The sequence below is a fragment of the Cnephaeus nilssonii genome (genome assembly GCF_951640355.1).
Source record: "Cnephaeus nilssonii genome assembly, chromosome: 5".
In the NCBI taxonomy this organism is placed as follows: Eukaryota; Metazoa; Chordata; class Mammalia; order Chiroptera; family Vespertilionidae; genus Cnephaeus; species Cnephaeus nilssonii.
The window spans coordinates 71,493,531-71,505,266 of record NC_137076.1 but is presented as its reverse complement, the minus strand read 5'-3'; positions in this window follow the sequence as shown (position 1 = coordinate 71,505,266).

Genomic DNA, 11,736 nt, shown 5'->3' with positions numbered 1-11,736 from the left:
CTCACATATGTGTATTCATCTGGGCAGTCACCCTCGGGATCAAAATACAGAACATTGCCAGCTCCCCAGAAGGTTCCCTTGTTTCTCTTTCTACATAGTCAGTATCCCCCAGAGCTGTGGTCAGCAAACTGCGGCTCGCGAGCCACATGCAGCTCTTTGGCCCCTTGAGTGTGACTCTTCCACAAAATACCATGGCCTCGGCGAGTCTATTTTCAAGAAGTGGCGTTAGAAGAAGTTTAAGTTTAAAAAATTTGGCTCTCAAAAGAAATTTCAGTCGTACTGTTGATATTTGGCTCTGTTGACTAATGAGTTTGCCGACCACTGCCCCAGAGGTAAACACTACTTTGACCTCTATCACCATAACTTAGCTCTGCTGGCTCTTGAGTTTTATAAAAATGGAATCATACGTCCATTTTTGCTCAATATTATGTCTGTGATTTCATCCATGTTATTGTGTATATCAGAAGTTCATTTTTCTCATGTTGTGTGGTAACTTGTTATATGAGTACACCACAATTTAGCCATTCTACTGTTGATGGACAATTGGGTTGTTCCTAGTTTTAAACTATTATAAATAAAGCTGTTGTGAATCATTTTGTCTGTGTTGTTTGGTGTACATGTGCATGAATATCCCCAGGAGTGGAATTGTTACATCATAGGTAGGTACATTTTAGCCTGTCTAAATACTGCCAAATGGTTTTCCAGAGTGGTTCTACCAACCTACATACCCACCTGCATTATGGGAGAGTTCCACTTATTCCATATCCTTGCCAGCACTAGCTAGTTTTGGTCTCTAATTTTGGCCAGTCTAGTGATACCTAGGAATTTGAACCCAAGAATCCTGACTTTATATCAGGGGCACTCTTACTCTGTTCACCCCCAAGATCAGGTTTGAATTTCTCTAGCCTAGAATGATTTCTGATGTCATTGCCCAGAATCCACAATACAATCCAGCAGGTAAACATCAGAGAGGACTGTCCATGGCTCTGATGGCCAAGAAAGGTCTCACAGAGGGAGAGGAATCAGCCATGGAGAGGCAGTCTAGTGTAATAGCAAAGAACTCAGGCTCTGGAATCCGGCAGCCAGGGTTCAGATCCCAGCTCTGCCACTGTGGAGCTATGTGATCTTGGTTAGTTGACCTATACCTCAGGATGAAACAGTACCTACCTTATAGGGTTATTGTAGGAATAAAAAGGAAATTTATATATGAAACAATTACATGATAGATGCTGTGTAAGCCGACTGCCCTTGTTTCTATTATTGGCTTAAACTCTAGGCCTCCCTGGGAAGGAAGGTGAGTCCACAGGTAGATTGCATTTGGCACAGTCCTGTGTTAAGACTTAATGATTGTGAAGGGATTAACCAAAAATAGAAAACCTTGTAGGCAGACAACAGTATGGTGATTACCAGAGGGAAAGGGGGGTGGGGAGAAGCTGGAGAGGGTAAAGGGGAGAATAAATGATGATGGAAGGAGACTTGACTTGGAGTGGTGAACGCAATACAATATGCAGATGATATATTATAGAATTGTACCCTGAAACAACTTTATTAACCAATGTCACTCCAATAAATTCAATTTTTAAAAAATAATTTATGAAATGCCAGAAACTTAATTCAACCTGAGGGGATGGAGGATGTGGGGCAGGCAACATGTGGGCCAGAGGTGGCTGTTCCCTAGGCTCCCTCAAGAAGCCTCTTTCTGAAGAAAAGAAGAGGAAAAAAAAAAGGAAGAAGCTACCTTCCGACCCTGGCCAGGTGATTCAGTTGGTCAGAGCATCCTACCATACACCAAAAGGTTGTGTGTTCTACCCCCTGTCAGGGCACATACCCAGTCGGGGCACATAAGTAGGCAACCGTTTGATGTTTCTCTCTCACCTTGGTGTTTCTCTCTCTCCCTTCCTCTCTTTCTAAATATCAACAAAAGCAGCCCTAACCGGTTTGGGTTTAGCTCAGTGGATAGAGCGTCGGCCTGCAGAGTCAAGGGTCCCAGGTTCGATTCCGGTCAAGGGCATGTACCTTGGTTGCGGGCACATCCCCAGTGGGGGGTGTGCAAGAGGCAGCTGATTGATGTTTCTCTCTCATCGATGTTTCTAACTCTCTCTCCCTCTCTGTAAAAAATTCAATAAAATATATATTAAAAAACAAACAAAAGCTTCCTCGAGCCCAGCTGGTGTGGCTCAGTGGTTGAGCCTTGACTCATGAACCAAGAGATCACCAGTTCAATTCCTGATCAGGGCATATGCCCAGGTTGCCGGCTCAATCCCCAGTAGGGGCATGCAGAGGCAACAGATCGATGTTTCTCTCTCTGTCTCTCCCCCTCCCTTCCACTGTCTCTCATAAGCAATGGAAAAATATCCTTGGGTGAGGATTAACAACCAAAAAAATTGTTAAAATATATCCTCGGGGAGAATTAAAAAATAATTAAAAGTCCTGGCCATTGTTCTCAGTGGTTAGAGTGTTGGCCCCTGCACCAAAGAGTTGGGGTTCAATCCTTGGTCCGGGCACATGTGGGAGGCAGCCAATTGATGTGTGTCTCTCTCATGGATGTTTCTTTCTTTCTGCCCCTCCCTCCCTTCCACTCTCTCTAAAAATCAATGGAAAAAATATCCTCGGGTGAGGATTAACAAACAAAAAAAAGAAGCTTTCCAGCCCTGCTGGTGTGGATCAGTGGATGAGCATCGACCTATGGACCAAGAGTTCACGGTTTGATTCCCGATCAGGGCACATTCCTAGTAGAGGTGTGTAGGAGGCAGCCGATCAATGATTCTCTCTCATCATTGATGTTTCTATCTCTCTCTCCCTCTCCCTTCCTCTCTGAAATCGTTAAAAATGTATATATTTTAAAAGCCACCATCTTTTCTCTCTCTCGAACACCCACTCCTTTCCTCCCCCTTTCTTCCCTCAAAGCATGTACCTTTGCTTTCTCCTAAGCTCCAAGGGTTTGTAAGTTGTTTCCTGAGTCAACCCAACCCGCCTAGCTCACTTTTTCCACGGCTCATTTCTTCTACCTCTGTGACTTTTTAAATAAACTTTTGCTTGTTTAAAAAAAAAAAAAGCCTCCTTCTACTGCTGGGGCATCTCAGCTTTTCCCAGGCACCCCAGCCTCTGCAGCCAATGACACCTGAGGAGAAGACTGATGAAACGGTGCACGTAAAGCTCTTAGTCCAGAGCTGGATGCAAAGCAAGTGTTGGGATGTAATAACCCCTCAGTCATGCCTGCTAGCAGACACAGAGCTGGCCCATACAGCAGCCATAGAGTGTGTACAGGACACTGGTCTGGGATGTGGGATCCCTGGGCATTGGTCTGAGCCCTGCCACCAGCTTTGTGTGACCTGAAGCCTTGATATTTGCTATGAAGTAGAAGTTGGAAGAAATCACAGTTCCCAGCTGGAGTACCTGATGAAGAGGTAGTGATGATGGGCAGTTGGGGTTCTTCCCAGAGCAGATAAAGAAGGCCTTTCCTTCTTCACAGCGGCCCCTACGAGGCAAGCTGCTCTCACTCCTAACCAGACTCTGCTGGGCAGTCACTAACATCAAATACAACTTCTCCCGCACTGGTTGGTTTGGCTCAGTGGATAGAGCGTCGGCCTGCAGACTGAAGGGTCCCAGGTGTGATTCCGGTCAAGGGCATATGCCCGGGTTTCGGGCTCGATCCCTGGTAGGGGGCGTGCAAGGAGGCAGCCCATCAATGATTCTCTCTCATCATTGATGTTTTTATCTCTATCCCTCCCTCTCCCATCCTCTCTGAAATCAATAAAAATGTATTTTTTAAAAAAATACAACTTCTCTCTCTGACCATCTGTCCACATAACAACCTCACTTACACTGCCCTGTGCCAAGGCCACGTTACAGAGAGCACAGGTCTCTGTTCTGACACTCCCAGGTTCCATGTCCACAAATGGTGCTTCATCTGTCCAGGAACTTCACACTAACAAAGCAACTTCCAGTCCTGTAAATGGACCTGTGCAATGATCCCGATGGCCACTAGATGGAAAATGCTCCTCTTTTATTTATTTTATTTTATTTTATTTGCTGGGCAAAGTAGACCAGCCCCAGGACCTTACTGTTTGGTTTAATGCAGAAGAGACTAGGATGACTTTTCCTGAGCCCCTAAGGCCACCTGGCCCTTCCCAGGACATTTCCCTCCAGCGGACACCTCTCTTTGAGAGCTCTAATTTAGTCACCTACCTGGGAGCACACCTGATGTCTGGCCTACTCATCAGCCTTTATTTATCTCTTCCTTTGGGTAACATATTTGCTCCATTCTTAGACCCTGTGGTTTTGAGAGACTGATCTCACTCCCTGGTTCATAGGTTGATGCTCAACCACTGAGTCATGCCTGCTAGGAGCATCTACATTTTTTGAAATCTTTATTGTTGAAAGTATTATAGATGTCCCCTTCTTTCCCCCATTGACTCCTTCTAGCCCACACCTGTCCCCGACCCCAGGCCTTCACCACACTATTGTCCACTGATTTTTTTAAATGATTTTAAAATAACATTTATTTATTTATTTTAAAATATGTTTTATTGATTTTTTACAAAGAGTAAGGGAGAGGGATAGAGAGTTAGAAACATCGATCAGCTGCCCCCTGCACACTCCCTACTGGGTATGTGCCCACAACCAAGGTACATGCCCTTGACCAGAATCGAACCTGGGACCCTTAAGTCTGCAAGCCAATGCTCTATCCACTGAGCTAAACTGGTCAGGGCTAACATTTATTTTTTTTTAAGGTTAACATGTGCATATATAGGAAACTGAATATTGACCATTGATTTTTAGAGAGAGTAAAAGGGAGGGAGGAGGGGGAGAATGAGAGAAACATTGATGTGAGATAGATATGTCATTTGGTTGCCTCCTGCACACACAACCAACGGATATGCCCTTGATGGAAATCAAACCTATGACACTTTGGTCCGTGGGCCAACGTTCTAACTACTGAGCAACCCGCCAGGGTGCTACTGATAGTTTGGTGAACTTCACCTAGTTGGAGTGTGTTTCGTTGTTCATTGCTGAAAATCTTAGTATGTCCTGAGGGACCTGGTTCCTGCCCACCCAGTCCTTCTCCTTACCTAGTGACACATCTCCCTCCTTGAAGGTGAGGAGCATCTTCTTGCCTCAGGGGCCTGGAACCCTGGAACATGCTGTTCCCTCTTCCTGGAACATCCCCACCCCCACCCCCACCCCCACCCCCAGCCTTCCTATTTAGTCTTCAAGTCTCAGTTTGCTTGTGGCTTCCACAGGGAGACCCTCCCTGCCCTACCCCCACCTAGGCTCAGTCCTACTATATGCTCTGGTCGCAGTGGCATTTTCTTTTGCAGCACTTCATTATAATTGCAATGACTCGTTTGTACCCATGAGGTCCTCCAGGACAGAGATTCTGTCTCATTCCATGGCCCTGCCATAGAATAGGGGCTGAGGAAAAATAAATTCCTTTTTCCACACTCTCTAGAGACCTCTGTGTTACCCTAATCACCCTGTGCTGGGAACTTGCTCAGACCCCGTCAAACTTCCTGACCTTCAAGGAGCATTTTCATTCAGTTGCAAGTAACAGATATCCCAACTCACATAGGTGTAGGCAAATTAGTGAATTTACTGGCTTATGCAATTTTAAAGTCCAGGGATGAGTTTGGCTTCAGAAACAGCTGGATCAAGACTCAGTCTCTTGCTCCTGAAATGAATGCCATCTTCTTTAGAAACCTCCACACCACGAAAGCCAAATGGAGGAAGAATCAAATGTGCAGGCTGAAGCGCAAAAGAAGAAAGATGAGGTAGAGAGGTCACTAGCGGGGGGCGGGGCGGGGGGCGGGGGGGCATTTGTAATACTTTCAGCAATCAAGAGAAATTAAAAAAGATGAGGCCAAGCTCCAAGCAGATTGCTAGTTTGTGCACCCATCGAAGCCACAGGAGCAGAAGCAGAAAAGCCAGAGGCCAGGGCTGCTGCTACAAATTGTTGGACTGCATGCCTGTTTGGAACTTCTTAATGGACTCAGAATAGCCATGGCCATCTTATCACCGAGACCCCCTTTTGAAAGACCCACCTTGCTTGTACAAAAACAGCCCTTTTTGGTCCTTTGTGTTGGACCTGTGATAGTCTGGACTCATTCTGTTCTCAGTTGTGGCTGAATGTAACGTGTACAGTAAATCCTCTCTTCCGCTGTCTTAGCTGAAGAGAAAAAAGACTCATTCTCTTTTCTGCTTTCTTTCCTCTGGCTCCATTCTCTGGCAGATGCTCCCTAATAGGTGACAAAGAAGGCTACCCAACAGCTCTGGGTTCCAGACATCTCCATTTGGCAATTCCTTCCCAATCATTCTAGCAGAAACCAGGAGGGCGGAGGTCATTCATATCCAGACCATAGGAGCTGAGAGTGGGGCTCCTCAAGGAAAATCCCATTATAGGAAGAAAGGTATGATTACTTGGTTATTCTGGGAACCTTTATTACATAATAAACCACCCCCAAACTTAGTGATGTAAAACATGTGGCCTGGCTGGTGTGGCTCAGTGGTTGAGCATCGACCTATGAACCAGGAGGTCACAGTTTGATTCCTGGTCAGGGCACATCCCTGGGTTGTGGGCTCGATCCCCAGTATGGGGCATGCAGGAGGCAGCTGATCAATGATTCTCTCTCATCATTGATGTTTCCACCTCTCTCTCTCTCCTTCTCCCTTCCTATCTGAAATCAATAAAAGAATATATTTTTTAAATGTAGGTGCTAGCATAAAACATGACGAATATTCTGTATTATGTAATGAAATCTAATAGAACCAAAATTTTTTAAATCAATGGGAAAGAATATCCTTGGGTGAGGATTAAAAATACTACCAAGCGCACTAAAGAACTGGGCTTGGGCTACATAACCAGCATCACAGAACAGGTACACGAAGGACACCACTGTCACCACCGGCACTGGGCACTGCTGCCTGTGCCATAGCCCAGCTAGCCTGCCCGCTGGGCGAGATCTCACTGCCCCGTGCCCAGGAGCTCTGTCTTGTTACCATGGCCCCCACCAGGCAACATTCCTCCTGGGGCTCCTGATCCCCACTCCTGGCATCACTGGTTCTCTGGGTGATGCCGTGAATTGGCAGAACTTAAACCTCAGCTAGAAGAGAAACTGGGGGAGTAGCTAGCGTTTTGAGCTTCTATCATGAGAGTGAACTGTGCCACATAAAATGGAGGTTTTCCTCAAACCTAGCAAACAGTTCAGACGACAAACACCAGAATAAGATCTGATCTTGTGGTGGTTCTAAAATATATCCACAGCCCTAACTGGTTTGGCTCAGTGAATAGAGTATCAGCCTGCGGACTGAAGGGCTGCGTGTTGGATTCCGGTCAAGGGCACGTACCTTGGTTGCAGATTCCCCAGCCCGGGTCGGGGTGTGTGCAGGAGGCAACCAATTGATGTGTCTCTCTCACATTGCTGTTTCTCTCTGTCTCTCCCTCTCTCTTCCACTCTCTCTAAAAAAATTAAAATCAATGGAAAATCCTCAGATAAGGATTAACAAAAAATAAAATAAAATATATCCACAAATTTCTTTATATTGTGCTCTTCAAGAGGTCAAATTTAATCTCCTCCTTCTACCCCACTCCCCACCCCCATGTGGGCTGTACTTAATGTGGATAAAAAAGGGATTCTACAGAAAGTAACTTCACAGGGTGATCTGATCATAAATTCCTAACTGGGCAGAACATGCTGGGTAGTCATGCCCCAGGCATGTAATTTATTTGATAAAAGGTTTACCTTTGCCTTAAACCAGCCCTGTGCATCTAGGTTAACACACCCTTGAAATGCCCCCTTTCAGACTCCTCCTTCTGAACCATGACCATCCTCAAGAGAGCACATAGTCTTTTTTTTTTAAATATAGATTATGCTATATATTTCTTTTTTAAGTTGATTTTTTAGAGAGAGAGGAAGGGAGAGGGAGAGAGAGAGAAACATCAATGGGCTGCCTCCTGCAGGCCCCAACCCCCAGCCAGGGATCGAGCCCACAACCCAAGCATGTGCCCAAACCAACAATCTCTCTTTATTTATTTCTTTTTTTTCTTTTTTTTTTTTTTTTTGGAGGCACTGCTAGGATTCAAACCCACCAACAACCTCTTGGTGCATGGGACAATGCCCAAGCAAATGAGCCACACCAACCAGGGCTTTTTTTTTTTTTCCCTAATATGTTTTTATTGATTTTAGAGGGAGAGGGAGAGAAAGATCAATGTGCAAGAGAAACATCCATCAATTGCCTCCTGTACGCACCCCAGCCAGGGATTGGACTCGCAACTTGGGTATGTGCCCTGACCGGGAGTCGAACCAGCAACCTTTCAGTGCACAGGACAATGCTCAACCAACTGAGCCACATGGGCTAGGGCCAAGACCACATAGTCTTTCTTTTTTTTTTTTCGTTGATTTGAGAGAGAGAAACTTATTTATGCATTCATTGGTTGATTCTTGTATGTGCCCTGACCCTGGATCAAACCCACAACCTTGGCATATCGGTACGACACTCTAACCAACTTAGCACCCTGCCAGGGCTGAGACCATGTAGTCTTACCTACCCTGTAATTGGGTCCCCACCTTGCTATTTCCCACCTCTGTGTAACCTTCATTAAGTTCCCTCCTTAATCGCAAATGCATAAATAACACTGCAAACTATTATTCTCCACTGCATTGATCTCAGTCTGTTGAGATCTTACTTCCAGGTGTATTTTCTATTTGGCTTAAATAAATTTTGGTAAAAATTTTATACAGGTTTGGATGTTCTTACTTCGATATTAGTGATTCACTCTGACAATTAGAATAAGGTTCAAGTGTTGAAGTGTGACTTTTGAGAGTAAGTCATAAAAGGGCAGTGTCAGTCTCTCCTGGATCATCAGCCAGAGGGAAACCAGCTGACAGGTTATGAGGTCACTCAAGCAGTCCGTGGAGAGGCTCACAGAGAAAGAAATGGAGGTCTTCCGCCAGCAGCTAGCCAAATGTTTATTTTAAGTTTTGGGGTAATTTTTATGCAGTAATAGATATCTAATACAGGTCTTTATCCTAAAAGCAATGGGAAGCCATGAAAGGTTTCAAGCAAATAGGAGCAAGAACAAGATGAATTTGCTGACTTATAAACAACTAGAGGCCTGGTGCACGAAATTTGTGCACGGAGGGGGGTTGTCCCTCAGCCCAGCCTGTACCCTCTCCAATCTGGGATCCCTCTCACAATCCAGGACTGCTGGCTCCCAACTGCTTGCCTGCCTGCCTTCCTGATTGCCCCTAACCGCTTCTGCCTTCCAGCCTGATCACCCCCTAACCACTCCGCTGCCAGCCTGTTTGCCCCCAACTTCCCTCCTCTGCCGGCCTGGTCACCCCTAACTGCCCTCTCCTGCAGGGTTGATCACCTCCAACTGCCCTCCCTTGCAGGCCTGGTCCTTCTCAACTGCCCTCTCCTGCTGGCCATCTTGTGCCGGCCATCTTGTGTCCACATGGAGGCAGGATCTTTGACCACATGGGGGCAGCTATATTGTGTGTTGCAGTGATGATCAATCTGCATATTACTCTTTTATTAGATAGGATAGAGGCCTGGTACAGGGGTGGAGGCCAGCTGGTTTGCCCTGAAGGGTGTCCCTGATCAGGGTGGGGTTCCCTTGGGGTGTGGGGCGGCCTGAGCGAGGGGCCTGTGGTGGTTTGCAGGCCGGCCATGCCCCCTGGCAACCCAATTGGAGGCCCTGGTATCTGGAATTTATTTTCCTTCTACAATTGAAACTTTGTAGCCTGGAGCGGAGCCAAGCCTGGGGCTCCCTCCACAGCTGGCAGCCATTTCTGTTGGGGTTATAATTGACACTTTGTTGCCTTAAGCGGGTGGGCCCGGCCAGGGTGTGCGGAAAGCTTTGCTTCCCCTGTTGCCGGTGGCAACCCTGGCCTGCTCTCTCAAGCTCCATTCTGCCGCCATTTCTGTTTGAATTTTTTTACCTTCTATAATTGAAACTTTGTAGCTTGAGTGGAGGCTTAGGCCTGGCAAGGGCAGGCGGAAAGCTTGGCTTCCTCTGTTACCTAGGAAACCTTGCTCTCTGTGGCTGTAGCCATCTTGGTTGGGTTAATTTGCATACTCGCTCTGATTGGATGGTGGGCGTGGCTTGAGGGTATGTCGGTGGTATGGTCAATTTGCATATTTGTCTATTATTAGGTAGGATGAGTACCACGGCCTAGGAGCTAGAAGAGGATAGTGGAGACACAACGGAGGGAGGAGTTTCTACCCAGAGGTCATTTATTAGGAGTCTTTTATTTATGAGTAAAATAAGAAGTCAAATTAGCTTAAGAAAAAACTTATTTGGCTCACATAAATGAAATGTTCAAAGAGGTAATTTTGGCTTCAGGCATGGCTCCATCCAGGCACTGCTCCATCTCTTGGCCCTCCTATTTCCTGTGTTGGCTTCATTCACAGGCAGGCTCTCTTAAGCAGCTCTGGGCTTATGTCTTCATATCTCAGTAACCTCTGAGAGTTAGTTTCCTATTAGTTCCAGTGAACAACTCAGATTGGCCCTGCTTCAGTCACATGCTCATCCTTGACCCAATCACAATAGCCTGAGGGGGGTGGCGGTGGAATAGTCACATTAGCCAAGGTTCAGAGCATATACCCACCAGGAGAGCAAAGGAGAAGTGTTGGCTCCATCCAAACCCCTGGGGACAAAAAAGGGGTGCTGCAATAAATCATAAATCCCTAAATGGGCAGATCACACCCCAGGCCTATAACTTAAAAACCTTTAGTGAAAGGTTTTTAAGCCAGTCTTGTTTATTGTCCTTGTGCATCTAGATTAATACACCTTTGAAATGCCAGAAGTAATATCTCTAGAAGGCATAACCACCCTTAAGAGAGCACATAATCTTGTAATCCAATCCTCACTTTGCTTTCTCCTACCCTAATGGATCCTTCCTTACTTCCCTGATTAATTTCAAATGCATAAAAGAAACTGCAAAACTGTCTTTCTTCGGAGCATTTGAGATCATACTCCCCTGTATGTTGTCAGTTTGGCTCAAACAAACTCATAAATATTCTCTACAGGTTTGGACTAGAAATAGGAGAGGGCCAGGACCTCAACGAAAAATGAGGAGCTGGAGAGAGAGAGAGAGAGAGAGAGAAAGAGAGAGAGAGAGAGAGAGAGAGAGAGAGAGAGAGAGAGAGAGAGAGAAGAGAGAGAAAGAAAGAAAGAAAGAAAGAAAGAAAGAAAGAAAGAAAGAAAGAAAGAAAGAAAGAAAGAAAGAGAGAAAGAAAGGGTTTAGGTGTCCAGTTTGGGGTGGTCAGGAAGGGTCTCTGAGAACAAGGAATACCTGAAAGCTGAATGGCAGGCATCTGGTGGGATGGCTGGAGGGGGGAGGGCATGGGCAAGCAGAACCAAGGGAGGACCCTCTCAGCAACAGGGCAGCAAGTGCAAAGGCACCACGGTGAGAACAATCAGACACATTCGGGAGGGCCTGCCTGGGGCTCAGTGCAGCGGGACCACAGAGCAGGTGTCTCTGAAGAGAGAGGAGAAGGGACAGTAGAGAGCAGCAGAGGCCAGTCTTGAAGAGTCCTGAGGCCAGGCTGAGTTGCTGGAGATGCCAGAGGGTAGTGGGAAGAAAGTAGTTAAAGTGGAGGAATTGTTAATGGTGGGGAGAGGTCCTCATCCCCACCTGGTGCCCATGGGAGTGGAATTCTTATGATATCCTGAGAAAAAGAATTTTCTGAGACTCACACAGAAAAATGAGTGATTTTTATTTGTGTGGAATT